We start from the raw sequence: 20714 nt of genomic DNA on the forward strand, positions 1-20714 counted from the left end.
TCACTGGTTGCCATGCCAGGAGAATATGCGGGGTGGAAGGAGGAGGGGGACCAGCATTTATAGCCCAAAGCAGCAACATGAGCTGATACATTGTTAAAGAGCAACCACTGGACGGCTGTCTGCAATGCTTCGTAATGACAGCCCAATGTAACCTCATAGACATTTCGGCAGGATGGTCCTGTGACCGTTACCCCTTACTCTCAGCCCCAAAAAGCACTCACCTTAACATCGCACGATGATGGTCGGGTCTTTAGCTTTTTCTAAGGTGCTGAATCCCCATGTTTCTAATGCTTGCTTTGCTCCTGATACGCAACCCTCCACAACATTTAGACGCCTAAAGACGTAATCTAGGAGATTTGCCTGAAACAGCTGCAAAATTTTCTGTTCAAAACTAACCCTTTTTCCACTACCGCCTCGACTGTGGTACACTAGGCTTCCAGCATGCTTGCCATACTCTCCATTTCACTTCCTATTCCGTCATTCAAACTTGATGGCCACACTGTATTCGTCTGTAGGACCAAACCATTGGGCGTATGGTGGCTTATTGCTGCTGTACACTTCTACTCACTCAGCACTGATTTTTGAGGCGTTCTTCCCCTCGATATGCCGAAAACGAATTACCTCGTGATACAGTAGTTTATCTGTTGGCTAGACGATTCTGGCTCCTCCTGCAGTGTGCTGTGTATGCCCCAGAACTGCAGATATTTACCTGCAAATAAACAAAAATTAATTACATAACTATTTTTTCGAGGTGATATTTAAAATATTATGACTACCTATATTGCATGTATCTGTTAGTATATGAATCAGAAAAATACGATGTAGTGTTTCTCGGCCCCAGCGACTCATTCAGACCCGAAGACATTGCTGGGTACTCGATGGGTGGGTAACTTCGTTTCCGAGATAAACATCTATCACACCGACTCGAAAAGGAGATTGGATAATCTGCAGCTCTGGAAGTTCGCGTGTGTTACTGCAGAACAGTTCGTATCACTGATGACAGCATTCCTCCAATCAGTAAGTAAAATGTGAAGCACAGCACGCTCATTCATTACGATTCTTCTCCACACCAAGACCACACCACAGCCATAATCGACTCTTTCAGTGAGAGTAGTCATTACTACTGCCCCTCCAGTCGGTTGTGGCACGTTCAACGTTGCTAAAACTACAATCTGCAACCTGACTTCCTCTAATACGTCAGAGACTTCCCCAAGCAAACATCGATCTAAATTTCGTGTATGCGGATTTATCAATGAACTATTGTCTGCTTACAATAAAAGTGCAAACCAGACAGATATTATGGATCAAATCCAGTGTTCTTTGTTATTTTTGAAACACATATAAGTTCCAAGCAGGAAATATTTCTCACCTACACTGTCTGACGACAAAAGTTAAGCAACCTGTTGGGAGGAGGCAACGAATTTTTATGGTTTTATAGGGTATGTGATTACAAAATCGAGTGAAATTTACAAATAACTTGCCATTATGAACCCACTTACCAGTCCTACATTGCAATCCGTCTCTCCTGACCGCATGCACCAATTCGATTAGAAAGTCTTAAAACCGTTGTGTCCTCACCTGAGGCAAACTGGCCCACTACTGTTGTTAGTATCTGGACACTGGCAATGGCACAGCTGGTCCCATACGTGTTCTATAGGGGAGAGACCTGGGGATCTTACTGGCCAAAGTAATGCCAGCATCAGTTCATAGTCACGTACCATGAGTGGAACAGCATTGTTCTATTGGAAATCGGCTCCATCATTCTGTCGCATGAAAGGTAACATATGAGGGTGTAGGATGTTTGTGATGTGAGTTTCCTTAATCACTACACTTATGATCTGAAGTCATAACTGATGGCTCCCCACACAATGACGCCAGGAGGAACCACCCTGTGCCTCTCCAAAACATTGGAAGAATGGAACCTCTGCCCATGTCGCCACCACTCTCGCTGACGATAGTCATCTGGAGTAGTGCAGAAGTGCGATTCATCGCTGAGCACAATGCGAAGTCATTCGTCCGCAGTACTTTCGAGTAACGGCACCATTCCAAACGCATTCCTTTGTGTTGTTGTGTGGCAGCATACACATGAGACGGTAGTTCCCCTAGTCCGGCAACTGCTATTCTCCAACCAATACCGAGGAATGACACACAATGCTGCAGGGAATCTTTACTTGTTCTCAGATCGTAGAGATGTGAAGGGGTCAAGATGTCCTTGGTACACAATACGGCTATCCTCCCTTGGGATGGCCAGACGATGACTACCAGATATTAGATGCGGGCATGCCTACCCTCACGTTCTCATGCAGTCCAACATCGGGCCACTGTCACATCCGAATGCCCCAGAAATATGAATATTGCACGATTCGACGAGCAGGCCAAATGGAGGCACAGAATGAGGCCCCTGGTGAACTGGGCATAGCTGGACATCAGTGTGGCTGTTGGAAGCGGGCTGTCGGAGGTCAGGAAGCCAGGAGTTCAGCACTCGGGCAGGGCAACTGTAGAGCAGTGAGTGGTTGTCATCCCACGTCTTATCACGAGAACAGCATTCTTAAAACATTCATTTATTGCCACAGAAAATTACAGCAGTCATGACGATCCTCGGAGAAGCCAGTGCCTCGAATGCGCAAATTGTACACAGTCGGCGGGAAGGTGTTGCGTTCAGTGAGGGGCTTGCTTTCCCTGGCCATGCACGGCGTCGCTCGACCAGTGGAGTGATAATGGCAGCGACTCAGCAAGGACGCTGACTCCGCCTAGCAGGCGGCACCCGAAGACAGCAATCGCACACAAGCGGAGTCGGACACCGAGGAGTTTACCTACGCAGGCGATGGTGGCTGAGCGACTGTACGGTCCCTATCTCCGACTGTAGACCACCAGAGTAGGAAGTCAGTAGTGGGTGAAAGAGATCTGCAGATGTCCCACGGTTTTGTGAGTGCTGATAGAGCAGGATTGGACTCAATGCGAGCAGGAGTCGCAGCTGGCAAGGGTAGAGTCCAGGGGCGGTGGCTGATTGTTCCATTTAGACTTACACTCACGTTCAGAAAAAAAAAAACAGAATACCTTGAGCGGCTAGAGATAGGATGTTAATATTAACAGGACATGTACATTACTAAGTTCTGCAGAAATTGTCACCTCCGTTCAGCATGTATCCTGTTGTATAGTAGGCACAGGGTCCGCCATCGGCTTCAGTAACGTGTTGCAAGCTTGATGGTATCGACGCGTATAAGGCGCGAATGGCGTCCTCTGGTATAGCCATCCATGCTGCATTCACCTTGTTCCAAACTTCATATGTGGTGGTTGACAATGCGTCACAGTGCTTCACCCACCGTTTCACTATGTCCCACACTTTTTCGATTGGAGACAAGTCTGGTGATATGACGGGCCAGGACGTAAGGCTGACATTCTGTCACACCAAGAATGGCTTCTGAGGTGTCGTGCATGTCACAGTATGTCACTCACGTATGTCACACTGGTCACAGGGCCATGAACACGCACCAGCTGCAATTTCTGGTTGTACCTAATAGCACCCCACACCGTAAGGCCATGAGCTGGCGGTGTATGTCTTGTCCGAATGCAGTCACTGTGATGCCGGTCCCCACGTCTGCGGCGAAGCAAAATGTGGCCATTGTTTTCAAACAAACAGAAGGTGGATTCGTCCGAAGACAGTATCTCGTGCCATTCCTGTCCGCAGTGACGTTGTTCGATACAACATTCCCATCAAGCATGTTTCTGCACGTTCATCAAAGGTAGACGGAGAAGTGGACGATTTGCACGTAACCCATGCCGTAATAAACGGTTGCGGACTGAAACCTCTGATAGTGTATAATGTGTTACACTGTCCCACTGTTGCACCAGAGGACGCAGATCTGTCATCCAGTGCTGTTTGGGGTGTCGGTCTTTTCGGGGGTCCTCTGGGTGATGCGATCCCATGCATCTCGTCGTGTTCTACGGCCTTCCATGAACCATTCTTCTCACACCCGTTGCGCTGCCGAAACGTTTCATCCCACACGAGCAGCAGTTTCCGAGATGGATGCGTCATATTCTCTAAAGTCAATGTTGCGCCCTCTTTCAAACTCACTGTTTTACCGTGATATCGATGTTGACCTCGAACCCGCGAACCGACATGTCTCAAATGCTACTCATTTCTGCGGAACATATTAATGTACATTCTCTGTGAGTATGAACGTCCTATCTCTAGTCGTTCAAGGTGTTGTGTTTTTTATGAATATGAGCGTATAAACTGGCATAGCCCGCTCCCCCCCTTGAACCTGGTGCCTGTCATACTACATACTTCCCTTTGGAAGAATTCGTATCTACATGTGCTTGGCTCATCCTTGTTTTGCCGAGGCATTAATTCCTGTCTCTTAAGTTGCAACAGAGCCACGGCTTCCATGTGTACAATCAAGTCACTCACAACACAGTGCGTTGCCTTTCTGCTGCCCAAGTTATGTGGTAACAGTAAACATGGTGACACTATTTGTATCAGCAAGTCGCTTCTGATGTTAAGAGACTGGACAGCTGTCACACATGAGTTTTCAGCATCTCTATATGCTTCTCAGCGAGCCCTCAAAATCTAACGCTGGTTATGCCGCTCATATACTATACCAGGCCTGACAAAAGCACTAAACACGACAACACTACTAGAGTATGGTAGCCATTCTACCTGTCACAAAGAACTGCAACTTTAGTCATTTACGTGAATGCCGATGATGTCTACATTGTTTCTTTCTGTCCGAAGAGTGGTTTGATACATTTATACACACCAATGTATCTCTTCATCTTTTCATAACTACATCCATAACATACACAACTACACCTACTTACAGTGCTCAAGTCTTAGTCTTCCTCCGTAATTTTTATCTGCCTTCCCTCCCCCCTCCACCCAAAGACTTTCTTTCGTTATCAAATTAACAATTCCTTGACGCCTCAGATCGTGTCCTATCAACCTGTTGCTTCTCTTAGTAAAATCGTGCGTAACACCTTCCGCACCCACATGATTCAGTAAGTTTTCAATAGTAACTCGGTCTGGACATTTAATGTTCAGCGTTCTTCTGCAATATCACGTTTCAAAAATTTATTTCCTGTTGTCTCTGCTGATTTTCCCCGATTCACTTTCATCAAGGTTTCACTGCAGAAAATATTTTCAGGAAAACTTCGCAGTACTTAACTTTCTGTTGAATGTTTAGACATTTTTGTTCAGAAAACATTTTCTTTCTCGTCCTACATTTTACTATTTCTAATACATCCACTGTCATCAGTTCTTTTGCTTTATTATCCACAAAACTTTTTTTTTCAAATTCTTACTTTCCTACCTTTACTGTTCTGTATAAAAGACTAAATGACATGGGGAATAGGCTACTACCCTGTACCACTCTAATCTCAACTCCTGGCTCCCTTCTACTGTATAGTGATGTACTTGGGTATGAACAAAGAAGTATTCGCAGAAAAAAATGAGATGAAGTTATCAAAATATTCTGTTCCGTGTAGAAAACTAGATAAAAATTCAGATATATAACATGTATTGTCGAAAACCAACTTCTGCTGCAACATTTAGAGCTGCCTGGACGTAGAAAAACTATTGCCACGTCAAGACGACGCTACATAGCTAGTCTTCCCGTATCATCCTTTAGGATGGATGGGGCTATCTCATCCCTTACTTACATGAGGTGTTTCCCAACGATGACACTGACACGCTTTACATTTACAATTCAGAAATGCTACAAATCGCACAGTATCATTTCGATTATCTTCGAAAAGAATTTGCCGAGCTCCGCAAGACCTGTCTAATTCGTGAAATCATTCCCTAAACGACGTTCATCAAAATCCTTTCTTATCCTTTATAGCGGAGCAATTAGCGTGGTTGTCAAATGGAAGATCCCAGTTCGATTTCCTATCTCACCAAAGAACCTACTTTCACAGAAAATCCAGAAAAAAACAACATGTATACAATTCAGAAGCCACCTAAAGGAGAAGAACAGCAACCTAGTTAGCACAGACCAACATTAACTGCTGGGAGGACAGTGCGCTAATCTCGTACCTTAGACTAGCAGCAAGTAACCTTCCTGTAAGGCAACCTGGTATAACATTAACTCTCATATCTCTCAGTACCCCTCGGCATTCGACATGCCGACATTAACTAATGAACCAGACGCAAAACACTACTAAAGATACAGACTTGTTTTCCAATGTAGCATTTACGTAGTTCGAAGTGTGGCAATTGAGATAAAAAAAATGTTCGGGTGCAGGTAATAGTAGAGCTAGCAAAATCTCGTCGCTGAGAGTGGTAGGCTTTTAAAATATCAATTGCCCTTATGATTAGCTGTATAGTAGCTACACCCCGATAGTTTTATTGGCAATAAATGCCGACGTAGAATGGCATAGTGCGTAGTTTTCAGAAACGCAAAAGAATTTCTCACTTTGTGAACTCATAAAATCCCTCAAATCCATTAAGCTGTCATACAAAAAGAAGAATGTGGCTCTTACATGAAAACGTGAAGTATCTCGTACTTAGAGAACACTACAATTGCCTACGTAGTCACAACGCACTGCGGCCTACGTAAGGAACATACTCCATCGTTTAAGTTCTTGCACGTTACAGTATCACTAAGGAAGAAAGAAGATAAATGCAAGTTACAACACACCATTCTACAAGATTTGTATCAATTCGAATGAAAATACAAAATCATTATGTAATTCGATTTGTCTGCTGCTTATTAAATGATGTTCGCACTAATGTTTAGATAAACTTATTTTTAGCATTTATCTGCACACACACACCATTACGAATTTTCTACAGCTTACTGTACAAACCACAATAAATTACACTTACCATTATATTACAAATAAAATAATTCTTGCCTGTTCGATTCACCAGTGGTGGAAATGCAATGGTTGGACAAAAATACGGAAGCAACGCGAGAAATCCTTGAACATAAATTCAGATGCTAGCCAGGCATACACGTGGCGCCGTTGTACTTGACTACGAGCGGCTCCGGTGCAATCTCCTCAGTACATTGCATGTGTCAGCCGTGGTCAGAATAGTGTTCTGTGTATTGAGTGCATCATGGCGAACCCAAGTCGGAAGGGGGCAAATTCTCGGTGCTCGTATTGTGTGTGCTTCCGTAAAAAAGGTAGTCGAAGTGTTCGGTGTTTTAAAAAGACACCGTATCGAAGACTTACAGCACGTAAGAAAAGTGAGAAAACGTCAACCGCTACGTTACATCGCGGATGAAATTGCGTGCAGAGTGACCGTGACGGACGGTCATTGAACAGGACTGTGACACAAATTAAGAAGAACAGAGTTACAAAAGTCGCTGCAGAACCGAATGTCACACTTGCGAACCCTGTCAGCACGAAAACAACGCGAAGGGAGGTCCAAAAGCAGATAATTGCAGGGCGAACTGGAATTCCACAACTACATGTCAGTGATACAAATTCCCGTAACTGAAAATGGTGGTGCCGAACCCGTAAAACCTGGATTATAGAGTAATGGAAGAAAGTTATTTGGTCGGATAAGACTCGTTTCACCCCCTTTCCAAGTTCTGCCCGAGTTTACGTCCCAAGAGTGAAAAATGGCGGTGGTTTCCTGATGATTTGGGCAGCCATATTGTGGTATTCCATGGGCCCCATGGGTTCTCTGCAAGGTCACATTAATGCCAAGCCTTTTGTGATCATTTTGACTTATCAGGTTCATTGCGTGGTACAAAATTTGTTTTCCAGTGGTGACGTAGTGTTCCAAAACCACAGTACCCCGGTTCGCACAGCTCACATCGTCCAAGACTGATTTTGTGCGGCCACCACATTCACCATTTCTCAGTTTCATTCAGCCTTTGTGATTAATTTTGGAGAGAAGTGTTCGTGATCGCTATCCACTTCCATTTTCATTACCTGAAATTATGCAGGAAGAATGATATAAGATTACTTTGAAAAGCATATAGGGCCTGTATTTATCTACCCCGAGACCACTGGTAGCTGTTTTGAATGCCAACGGTTTTCCTACACCATAGTAACATAGTAATGTGTTACGTTTCTGGTGTTCCCACATTTTTTTCCACCCCCAATATGCGGGATCGTCGTCACCATACACCTGTAGACATAAATGATTCCCCCAGTATTGTGAGAAGCATAAGTCCATCACACTGACAGATAGGAAATTATCTGCTTCTTCAAGGAGCACTTACCGTCTACCAGACACGTCTCAGGCGTAACAAAAATCGTTAAACACAAATGGTCGAGTTCGAGATCTGGGGAATACGAAGAGTTCCACATATCGTTGGACGTCTGATCTTGCGTTATGAGGGAGGCAGTGTTGCGACCAAGCAGTCCTGTACATATTAATGTTCTGGCAGACAATCCTGCAGTCACGTGGATAACTTATAAAGCTGATAAACGGCGATGCAATAGTTTCAAACATGCGTTACGCGCAAAACTCCTGACGAATTCAGGAAATTCACAGGCAAACGGAGAGCGTTTCGAGCAGATAAATTTCCCACGGTGGCGCACAGAACAATCAGTGTACGATCGTGTTGATAAATCTGCAACATGCTTCCTAATGGACATCATCAGTTTTCAACGGCGAGTGCCGATATTTCTCTCAAGAGTGCTACTGATGCTGGTTGAAGACGTGCACAGCAGAAACGTTACAAGTAGCGAATTCATAGCAATAATCCCCAAGGCGATGTAAACTACAGGGCTAAAGTAACGCTGAAAGCGCACCAGCAATCTTTCGACTGCAGCGCCCTTTGTGTTCCAGCCACATCTCGTTGCCAGAAACAAAGAACGTTGCGAAGCTCTGGCGTGCTCAAGTTTCGCAACAAATGCTGACCTTAATGGAACGAGGTCGGCCTCGCTTTGCGTTCCACAAGGCACAACCCATTGATCCATAATATTTCGGTGTTCCGCTAGAGGCTTAAAATTCCTTTCCCGACTGTAACGCGAGGCAAATTTAGTCTTTCTGTGTAGGGGTGCAAGGCTCCTATTGGTTCACCATCACTTTTGACGAATTCTACATCCGTTACTGATATATTATAGGTACAGATAACGATTCGGTGCGAAAATGGCACTTTTAACATAAAAGCGACTCCTTTGTAACACCGAAAATAAGCCTTTTCTACATTAATGTCGAAATAGACAAATAACATTTTGAGGACCCCCGTCAGAAGCAGAATGAGTATATCAGTTCTTACAGCATACACTGACAACCTCTTAAATGGCAGGACACTTCTATAGAACATTAGTAAAACAATAAGAGATTCATTTTGACATTTACCTATGTAAGTAAAACTATTTTAATACTCCATTAACAAATGAACATCATCATATTGGGTATGATATATTTCACCGTGATCCAATTGCAAAAAAGCTAGGAACAAGAGCCAATTTAATTTTAAAATGTAACGATATCCATTTAGTATTATATGTTTCATCACGATTAGTTCTCAAAAAATATAGCAACAAGAGCCAGCTCTATTAGTGAAAGTGTTCAAGATGTTTTACTGCGATCCTTTTTCTCGAAAATTATTACTTAGGTGTGTCTGATAAAATGTGCGTTTAACCCGAGAGAGGTCGAACACTCTGTTCCCGAGAATATAGGAGGGCTCAACTTTACAGCATCTTATTTGCAGATTCTGAACTGGCCATGTACGTCCTAAAGTCGCATAATGTCACATTTTCAAAAGCCTGAGGAATCTATATGTCTAGATTTAAACGCACTGAAGACAGCTATACAATATCTGTAATATAGTTATGGAGTAAAAAAAAAGAAAAAAATAGAGATTAGGTTTGCGACTGACTGCTAAATCCAGTTTTCTCTTCCACCCAATTTTTGTATCGCTCCCTTGTTCGGTTTTAGGAAGCCAAATGCCAGAACACATTTGGCGAGCCTCTTGAATTTGTGCGTGCAACTGTACGATTGGCTAACTTCAGTGCTAATTAACTGAAAAGCGGTGCAACGCATCGATTTTTTTTATTCACAATTATTTCTGAGGGCAGCTTACCCTGCAATACCCATACAAACTTTGCAAACTATTTCCGATGACTCTGTATACACGGTGGTCCATTGATAGTGACCGGGCCAAATATCTCACGAAATAAGCGTCAAACGAAAAAAAAACTACAAAGAACGAAACTCGTCTAGCTTGTAGGGGGAAACCAGAAGGCGCCATGGTTGGCCCGCTAGATGGCACTGCCATAGGTCAAACGGATATCAACTGCGTTTTTTTAAATAGGAACCTCCATTTTTATTACATATTCGTGTAGTACGTAAAGAAATATGAATGTTGAAGTTGGACTACTTTTTTCGTTTTGTGACAGATGGCGCTGTAATAGTCACAGACGCATAACTGCGTGGTATTACGTAACATTCCGCCAGTGCGGACGGTATTTGCTTCGTGATACACCCGTGTTAAAATGGACCGTTTACCAATTGCGGAAAAGGTCGATATCGTGTTGATGTATGGCTATTGTGATCGAAATGCCCAACAGGCGTGTGCTATGTATGCTGCTCGGTATCCTGGGCGACATCATACAAGTTACCGGACCGTTCGCCGGATAGTTACGTTATTTAAGGAAACATGAAGTGTTCAGCCACATGTGAAACGTCAACCACGACCTGCTACAAATAATGATGCCCAAGTAGGTGTATTAGCTGCTGTGGCGGCTAATCTGCACATCAGCAGCAGACAAATTGCGCGAGAATCGGGAATCTCAAAAACGTCGGTGTTGAGAATGCTACATCAACATCGATTGCACCCGTACCATATTCCTATGCACCAGGAATTGCATGGGGACGACTTTGAAAGTCGTGTACAGTTCTGCCACTGGCCACAAGAGAAATTACGGGACGATGACAGATTTTTTGCACGCGTTCTATTTAGCGACGAAGCGTCATTCACCAACAGCGGTAACGTAAACCAGCATAATATGCAGTATTGGGCAACGGAAAATCCACGATGGCTGCGACAAGTGGAACATCAGCGACCTTGGCGGGTTAATGTATGGTGCGGCATTATGGGAGGAAGGATAATTGGCCCCCATTTTATCGATGGCAATCTAAATGGTGCAATGTATGTTGATTTCCTACGTAATGTTCTACCGATGTTACTACAAGATGTTTCACTGCATGACAGAATGGCGATGTACTTCCAATATGATGGATGTCCGGCACATAGCTCGCGTGCGGCTGAAGCGGTATTGAATAGCATATTTCATGACAGGTAGATTGGTCGGCGAAGCGCCATACCATGGTCCGCACGTTCACCGGATCTGACGTCGCCGGATTTCCTTCTGTGGGGAAAGTTGAAGGATATTTGCTATCGTGATACACCGACAACGCCTGACAACATGCGTCAGCGCATTGTCAATGCATGTGCGAACATTACGGAAGGCGAACTCTCGCTGTTGAGAGGAATGTCGTTACACGTATTGCCAAATGCATTGAGATTGACGGACATAATTTTGAGCATTTATTGCATTAATGTGGTATCTACAGGTTATCACGGTGTAACAGCATGCGTTCTCAGAAATGATAAGTTCATAAAGGTACATGTATCACACTGGAACAACCGAAATAAAATGTTTAAACGTACTTACGTTCTGTATTTTAATTTTAAAAACCTACCTGTTACCAACCGTGCGTCTAAAATTGTGAGCCATATGTTTGTGACTATTACAGCGCTATCCATCAGAAAGCGAAAAAAGTGGTCCAATTCATATATAATAAAAAATGGGGGTTCCTATTTTAAGAAACGCAGTTGATATCTTTTTGACCTATGACAGCGCCATCTAGCGGGCCAACCATAGAGCCATCTGGTTTCCCCCTTCAAGTTAGACAAGTTTCGTACTTTGTAGTTTTTTCGTTTGACGCTTATTTCGTGAGATATTTGGCCCGGTCACTATCAATGGACCACCCTGTATGCGAGATGTCTCTCCTAAGAGGCGTCAGGCGCATTTTGCCCGGTGTTTCAGCAGACATTTGCAATTTCGTTTTTACATTGCGTAGCTGGACCCAGCCCAAATAAATACTGCTCGTCACGTCTTTCATACCTCGCTCTGCCGTTTTTGTTTCCCTTGACCTCCAAAATGCCTATGACCGTGTCTGGCATCCCGGTCTCCTCTGTAAACTCCAAACCTACGCCCTGCTTATCAATTTTGTCCGTCTGGTCGCTTCCTTCCTCTCGCACCGTCCTTCCTATGTCACCCTCCACAACACCACCTCCCATATCTTTTATCCCACGGCTGGTGTTCCCCAGGGTTCTGTCCTCTCCCCTCTCCTTTATCTCTTGTATACAGCTGATATGCACAAGCCACCCCCACCAGTCCACCTTCTCCAGTATGCTGATGACACCTCCTTCCTGGCTCTCTATCCTACCCTTCAACGGTCTCAACGTACCTTCCAAACCCACCTTAACCAGTTCACCACTTGGTGTAACCAGTGGTTCCTCTGTCTCAACCCCTCCAAAACCCAGGCAATCATCATAGGCCGCACCACTCGCTCCTTTCGCCTCCATCATTTCTACCTCACCCTTTATGGTCGTCCCATCCAGCTCATCCCCACCCTGAAATACCTTGGCCTCACCCTCGACCGATACCTCACCTGGACCCCTCATCTCCAGACCGTCCAGCAGAAAGCCCATTCCCGCCTCCGCCTTCTGAAACTCCTGTCTGGCCGGACGTGGGGATTGCATCCTTCTACCATCCTCCACACCTACAGATTCCTCATCCGTCCTATCCTCTGTTATGCCAGCGTTGCCTGGATTTCCGCCCCCACCAGCTTTTACAAGGCCCTCCAAATCCGTGAATGCCATGCACTCCACCTTGCCTTCCGTATCCTCCTTCGTTCCCCCACACGGCTCCTGTATGAACTGATCCCCTTCCCCCACCTCCTCCTGTTCCTCCAACATCTCCCCATCCTTTACATTGTCCGCAGGCTTGATCCCCCCCACCCTCTGGTTTCCTCCTTCCTCGCCACCCGCTGCCCATTGCCGCACCTCTATCGCTGTATCCCTCCCTCTCTCCACCTCCACACCCTCCATCTCCTTCATCAGGGCAATTTCCAACGCCTCCCCCTCCCGGATGACGAACTTCGCCATGACATCTACCCTTCCTTCCAACTATAACCTGGCCTTGTTCCCTCCACCCTTCCCAGGGCCCCCTTTTTCCTCTTCCCTCCTTCTCCCAGAGCGGATTTTCCTCCTTCCCCCCCTCCCCTGAGACCCTGCACCCCATACTTGCCTCTTTCCTTCCCACATCCCTCCCTACCTGGCCCTCCTCTGTGCGCCCCCCACTCTTCTCCCCCATCTCTTCCCCTCCCTCCCTTCTTCCGGTCTCCCTCATCTCCTTGAACCTGGCAGATCCTCTGTTTTGATCATCGTCAGTGTGCCACATCATTGTTGTGTTTAGTGCTGTTTCTCCTGTGCGTCAAGAGGTGTGATTTTAATTATGTACTGCCTTGAGGTTCGCCATCAGTGTTTGTGATGTGCTACGCCATCCGTCGATACCTTTTATACTCCAGTCATACTGTGCCTTGTGTTCTTTTAATTGTCACAGTGTGTGGCCTTTTGTGTGTGCTACTTTTAAACAGTTTTTTATCTCCATTTTACAGTCACTCCGTTTTTTCGTCTATTGCCTTCCATGATGTTCCCCTTTTTTTATATCTATGTTCACCAAACTCTCTCCTTTGTTATTTTTAAATGTCTTCTATTGTTTTTTTTCTATGTCTTTCGGCTGAAGAGCAGCGCATATGCTGCTGCCAGCCCGCCCTGATGGGAATTGAAATACAATAAAGAAAAGAAAAAATCTTTCATGCGACGCGCAGTGCCGACGGAAAACGTCGGTTTCTTCTCCGTTGCAAGCAAAATGATTTTTAAAGCGGAAATTTACGTGCCCGTTCGATAGAGCGGTCCCAGCTTAGTCCAATGCGATATTTATTTTATCGATACACGTTGACAGGGACAGAATAACCAGTACTGCAGCAGCGACAGCACTACCCTGGCACTCGCTAACTGCTGCCGCCAAGCATGCAGCGCTACTGAGTCACTGCTGGATTGCCTCTTATGCTTCGTGTTTTACTCTCCCCGTTAATACATATCGTTGAAACAAATGTCGCACTGTACTAATCTGGGAACGCTCTATTGAATAAGCAAGTAACATTCCGCTTTAAAAAGCCATTTTGTTGGTAACGGGGAACCAACCGATGTTTTCCATCGGCACTGGAGGTCCCACGAAAGACGCGATGAGCAGTATTTGCCTGGGCTCATTCCACCTGCACACTGCGAATAGTAAGTTGCAAGTATGTGCTGGAACACCAATGAAAATAGACCTGACAACTGTTAGGAGAGACACCCTGTATACAGGGTGAACCAGAACTTCACCGACAAACTTTCAGAGGTTGTTGAGGAACACATTCTGAATATTTTGGTATAACGGACCCAGCCGCTCGTTAGAGTTATTTCATTCCGTTTGGTTTCTTGCCCCAAATAGTTACCTATCTGTTTTTCACTGCGACGGTATTTACATACAGGCTTTTCCCCTGTTCTGAAAGTATTTTCTCAGAGAGAAACGGGTAAGTCGGATAACAAACTAAATACATCTACATCCGCATGCGCACTGCAGAAGCCACCGCCCAGAACGTGGTGGAGGGTTCCTTGTACAACTAATAGCCATTTCCTTTCCTGTTCCGTTAGCGAATAGAGCAAGGGAGAAACGACTGCCTGTGTGCCTAAGCACGAGCTCTAGTTTCTCTGTATTCGTGGGTCCTTACCCGAAATGTACGTTGGGTACAGTAGATTCGTTCTGTAGTCAGTTTCGAAGACTGCTTCTATGAATTTTCTCATTAGTGTCCTGAGAGAAGAACGCCATCTTCCTTCCACGAATTCGCAATTTTTTACGAAGATACTACATAATACTCACGTATTGATAGAACCTAGCGGTAAAAAATCTAGCTGCCCGCCTCTGAGTTGCCTCGATGTCTTCCTTTAGCTCGACCTGATGCGGATCCCAAACACTCGACCAGTACTCAAGAATGGATTGCATTGATGTTCTATACTCGATCTCCTTTACAGATGAACCACACTTTACTAAAATCCTCCCTGTAAAACCGAGGTCGACCGTACGCCTTCCCTACTACAGTCCTTTTGTGCTCGTTCCATTCCATATGGCTTTGCAAAGTTTCGCCCAGGTATTTCATCGACGTTACTATGTGAAGTAGTACACGAACAGTACGTATCCTACTCATCTGCATTAATTTACTTTTTTCTACATTTAGAGCAAGCTGCCATTAATCAAAGCAACTAGAAATTTTGTCTAATCATCTTGTATCTTGCTACGGTCACTCAACGACGCCACCTTCCCGTACAACATGGCATCTTCAGCAAACATCCGCAGACTGCTGCTCACCCGTCCGTCACATCATTTACGTATATCGAGTGGCTCACCTGAAACTTCAGCGCAAATATTGCCGAAATGGAAAGTGCTGTTGTTGTGCGGTTTTCACGGTACGGATTGGTAGTCAGGAGATGATATCATTAGCCAATAAGTATGTTCTAATAATACTTAGAATGTGTACTTTTGTACTGAGACACACTTTTTAAATAGGACAATGTCTGTTTACATTAACAAACTGAAAGTAGGGTAAATTACAACGTCAGTGGTGTTTTTGCAGGATTCTAGTGCGGAAACGCTAGCACTTGTGCAGCAATCGTTCCATACCAGACTGGAAGCGAGTACTACCGCTGCCGGTGGTCAGTTTGAACACAACCTGTGATGGTCAGTTGTCTCGTTACTGGTCAGGAACCACACAACTAGTGTACGGGCTTGTGTTGTTCTTTAGTGGGTGCTACCACAGATATTGAATAAGTGTCATTGTCGGAACTTCTCAAAATACGATAACTCGTAAGCGACTCGTTCTATAATCCTGGAACAAACACAACTGACATTCTAATTGACCCTACTTTTAGTTTATTAACGCCAATAGGCATTGTTCCATTTAAAAAACAGTGTTTTTGCACAAAAATTACACTTTATATTGTTGATTGGCCAACAATACGATCCCCTGACTAATCCATTCTGTGAAAACAGCACATTAGTAGCACTTTCCATTTCCACAATATTTGCAGTACAAATTTTAGGTGATTCGTCATGTAAATGGAACAAGAGTAGGTCTATCACATTTCCCTGGGGCACTCCCGATGACAACCCTGTCTCTGGCGAACACTCGCCGCCGAAAACAATGCACTGTGTCTCTTACTTGGGAAGTATTCGAGTCAGTCACATATCTGGGTACCTATTCCGTATGCTCGTATCTTCGTTAACAGTCTGCGGTGGGGCACCGTGTCCAACTCTTTTCGGCAATTAGGACTAAGGAATCTGCCTGTTGCCCTCCATCCATGGTATATAGGATATCACGTCGGAAAAGAGCAACTGGGTTCCTCAAGAGAGATGCTTTCTAAAACAGTGCATCAGCTTTTCTGTCTCAAGGAAATTTATTACTTTCGAACTGAGAATATGTTTAAGAATTCTGCAGCAAACCTAGGTTAAGGATATTGGTCTGTAATTTTGCGGGTCCGTTCTTTTACGCTTCACGTAACCTATACATGAGTCACCTGCCCTTTTTTTCAGTCACTTGAGACTTTGCATTGGACAAGAGATCCGCCATAAATGCAAGCTAAGTAAGGGGCCGAACAGTATTCTCTGTAAAACCGACTTGGAATTCCATCCGGACCTGGTGACGTATTTGTTTTCAGTTGTTTCTGTTGCTTCTCCACACCACGAATCCCAATTACTATGTCCTCCATACGGGAGTTTGTACGACGGTCAGACGACGGTATGTTTTATGTTCTTCCTTCGTGAAAGATTTCGTAAACGAGAAATTTAAAACTTCAATGTTCCTTCTATTATCTTCTGTTGCGACATCAGACTGGACAGAATACTTGACCTCATTAGCAATTTCACGAGAACCAGAAGTCACTCTATTAGGGAGTGACATTGGTAGTAGTCATATGCCTCGCGCATCGTTCCTTTTACGGACGAACGAATCTCTAATAGCTTTTGCCTGTCGTCATTTGCGCATTCTTTTCTAAACCGAGAGTACAACAGTCTCTGTTTCCTCGGCATTTTTACGAATTTTGTTATTAAATAACTGTGGGTCTTTTCTACCCTTAATTCACTACTCGGCCCAAATTCTCCACAGCAGGATTTACAATGTGTTTCAACTTTACCCATAATTCCTCTACATCCATCGCAATGGAACTAAATGATGTCCACACATTGGGATGCTAACAGCTACTTATCCGCTCTATCTTACGTAAATACTCTCCTAGCTTTAACCATGGATTTATTAACTTTAGTTGCCATAATCGCTGTGACGATATCATTATCACTAATCCCTGTATCCATATTCACACCGTCGATAAGGTCAGGCTTGTTTGTAGCTGCAACGTCTAAAATATTTGTATTGTGTGTGTGAACTGTTCTACCAGCTGCTCAAGACAGTTTATAGAAGACAGTGTTGAAAAGTACTTCACAAGATTGTTCGTCTGTACTACTTGCACTGAGTCCACTGACCTCGCAGTCTATATTCGCTGACTAAAGTCCCCTCAAACTAATATTGCATGGTCCGGATATTTCCGTTCATCTTTCTTCCATTAGTTATAAAACTGTTGCAGTGGAATCAGTTGGCAGGTGAAAACATCCAACAATTAACTTGATTTCACCGGTTCTATTATACGCTTCCAGATAACTTCACAGTCAGATTCAATTTCGACCTCGATAGACACAATTTTTTTGCCGACTGCAATGAACATTCTCTCTCGTATGCCATCTAATCTGTCTGTTCGATTCGTGTTACAAGCCTAGCTAAATATTTCAGAGCTTTCTAATTCGGGTTTTATCGAGTCTCCATTCCGAGAGTAATTTGAGCGTGACAACTTTCCTGGAAAGCAGCAAATTCAGGAAATTTATAACGAATATTTCGACAGTTTACTGATAACATTCTGACAGTCCAAGTGCCTTTATTCAGAACGTGGCTTGACTTCACTCTCTGCCTATCCAGCAAAACCCTCTTCTGTCCTCCACAAGTACTCCGCTGTCCGAGTAGCTGCTTCCTTTGTGTTGTGTACTGCTAACCTATCAAGCGGCGTCCTACAGTTCTTCATTCCGTAACGTAGCTCCTGAAATAAATCATAATTACATTATTAAACTGTAGCAAGCCTCCGGAGAAAGTGGGTCCCTGATACCAAAATACTTACGGTGGTTTTTTCTGAAAGAAATTGCCGCAGTTTGACTATTAATCGTTAATTTATTTTACAAAGTCAAGATGGCGGCTTTGTAGCCATTCTCAAGTGGATGTTGAAACGCTGAAATATGTCTTACCTGTCTGTTACATGTCATCTTCGAAAATCATTTCAGCATGCACTTGAGAAATCCGAAATCGTGACTGTGTAAAATAAATGAACAGTTAACAGTCAAATGGCTGAAATTTCTTTCAAAAAATTCTGTGTGACTATGGTCCCCCTCGAAGGAAAATGATCATTAACTCAAGAAGGCATACCTGAACAATCTCTGAACGTTTGTCGGTGGAGTACTGGTTCACCTTGTATCAGAATGTTAGTGTTACTGGAAGGAGGTGAGAGATTTTCAACGCCTCTGAGCGTACGCGCGTAATTTTTTTCTGTGCGAAATAGTAAGACTTGCATAAATTTCTGCAATTTGGTTTTTTCAATGTGTAATCTCATTTTGGTACATATTTACGTTGAAAAAAATTATTTATGCTGATACAGATGATTACCAAACTGTGCATTCGAAAGTGTGTGTGTGTGTGTGTGTGTGTGTGTGTGTGTGTGTGTGTGTGTGTGTGTATGTGAGAGAGAGTGCGAGCACGCGCTTAATATCACGTGTGTACTTTTGTATGTACTTTTCAGTATGCTTCAACATGATTTTTAACTGAGTAGCTCAAAGTGTTCACTGAAATATCAGCGTAACCTTTCATCTGTTGAATCACTGACTTCTTGGTCTTTTGGCTACACCTCTTATTTCCTGGGGATGACATGCTAAATGAAACCATTTTAACGTACCATGTGCATTGTGGCGAATCAGCTTAGTTGGGGTGTGAGCGCGACAGTATGTACCAGTGATCAAGTGCTTTCTTGTGTTCCAGGCAATAATGGAATATCCAAGTTGAAAAAGACCTCGAGCCTCTTCCCGCACCCACGTATTGGTCGATCCGAGTTCATCAATCATGAAGCAGGTAAGTGTCTTCTATGACAAATAACTTAATGTGCTAGGTCCGCATTTCTGGAACAGGAAGATTTCACGTGCCGGAATTTTTGGTTATGCGTCTGAGACATTTTATTGTGGAAATGACAACATTATTTTAAAGAAACTTGAAGTTTACGTAATTAGAAATTTGTGTCGTTAACTAACCACTACTGTGAGATATTTATAGGAAAGCAGTTTCATTTTCTGTATATATTATATTTATTCTTGACCGTTTTTGGCTATTTCTACCATCATCAGCTGGAAGAAAATTTATATGTTGTTGGTTTACAAATGCTTATGCCTCCCAGAAGAGACTTTAGTATACCCAATGTAACAATGACGAAAAGTGGAATGCAACCTAACTTGATTTTGACAGTGTGTTTAAAAGTAAGTCAATTTTTATCCGTCAGAAGTGCATGTGCTATTTACCTATGTTTTTCAAGATATTGTCAAAATCGGTCACGTCGCATTCCACGTCTTTCATTGTTGCATTGGCTATACAAAAGTGTTTTTTATGAGAAACATGCATTTTTAAATCAATAGATGTTATATTTCTCTTGGGGTTGAAATAACCGAAACCGTTCAATAATAAATAAAACATACACAGCTAATGGCAAACAGAAATGATTTTTTATAAATGAATGTTTATGGATGATTTTAGGATCCGGCAGCAAATCTAAGGAGACTACTAGAAAATAAATCACTTCAAATTTAACTAATAGGAAGCCAAAGATCATGTTACTTAGCGTATGCAGCTCTCATGACAAATGTTTTTCTGGGTGGGGATAAATAACTACTGGCTTTCCACAGGGTGGTGTTCTTGTCATATATGAATGCTCTTCCATCTAAGACTGATGAAGCAAAAATAGTGCTCTTTCCTGTTGAAGCAAGCATCATGGTCATGACTAGGGCAGCTTCAACAACGGTATCGGCATTAAATGAAATATTCAAATGTATTAATGATTGATTTATGGTAAACGGCATGCTAGTTAATTTAGGAAAAAAACAGTTCATACAAGTAAGGCAAGGTACGGCATCATCAAAAACAGTACAGCAAGAGGGGAAGTAAGTAGATAAATTGATTATTAATTGGGTCCCACTGGATTTACATCGGGCGAATTTGGTCGCCAAGAACTCATTACAGTGCTCGTCAAACGACTGTAGCACGGTTCTGGCTCCGAGACACGGACAGTTATACTGCTGAAAAACAGCTTAGCCAAGCCTAGCGGATTGTTACCAGAAAGAAATCTGCAGTCATATTCTGTACTGCTTTGAAACCTGCTTGCAGATTAAAACTGTATGCCATATGTCCACAGCATCTTTCTTCCAGGAGGCCTAGTCCTGCGAAGTATGCAGAACTTCTATGAAGTTTGGAAGGAAGGGCATGCAAGGATCAGCTTCGGGTTCAGCACAGAGTTTTAATCTGCCAGGAGAGAAGATTCATTCGAATCCCATAACTGACTGGG

At 43.6% G+C, this 20714-nt stretch overlaps 1 long non-coding RNA gene across 1 annotated transcript in view; it reads left to right on the forward strand.

The window, feature by feature from the left end:
• LOC126198925 (uncharacterized) overlaps positions 1-20714 on the forward strand; it is a 105348-nt gene that overhangs the window by 16932 nt on the left and 67702 nt on the right. The window contains exon 2 of the long non-coding RNA XR_007540113.1: positions 19148-19237. This is a non-coding gene — a long non-coding RNA (uncharacterized LOC126198925). The remainder of the gene's footprint in view (positions 1-19147; positions 19238-20714) is intronic.

This window comes from Schistocerca nitens, chromosome 8, assembly GCF_023898315.1.
Source record: "Schistocerca nitens isolate TAMUIC-IGC-003100 chromosome 8, iqSchNite1.1, whole genome shotgun sequence".
NCBI classification, from domain to species: domain Eukaryota; kingdom Metazoa; phylum Arthropoda; class Insecta; order Orthoptera; family Acrididae; genus Schistocerca; species Schistocerca nitens.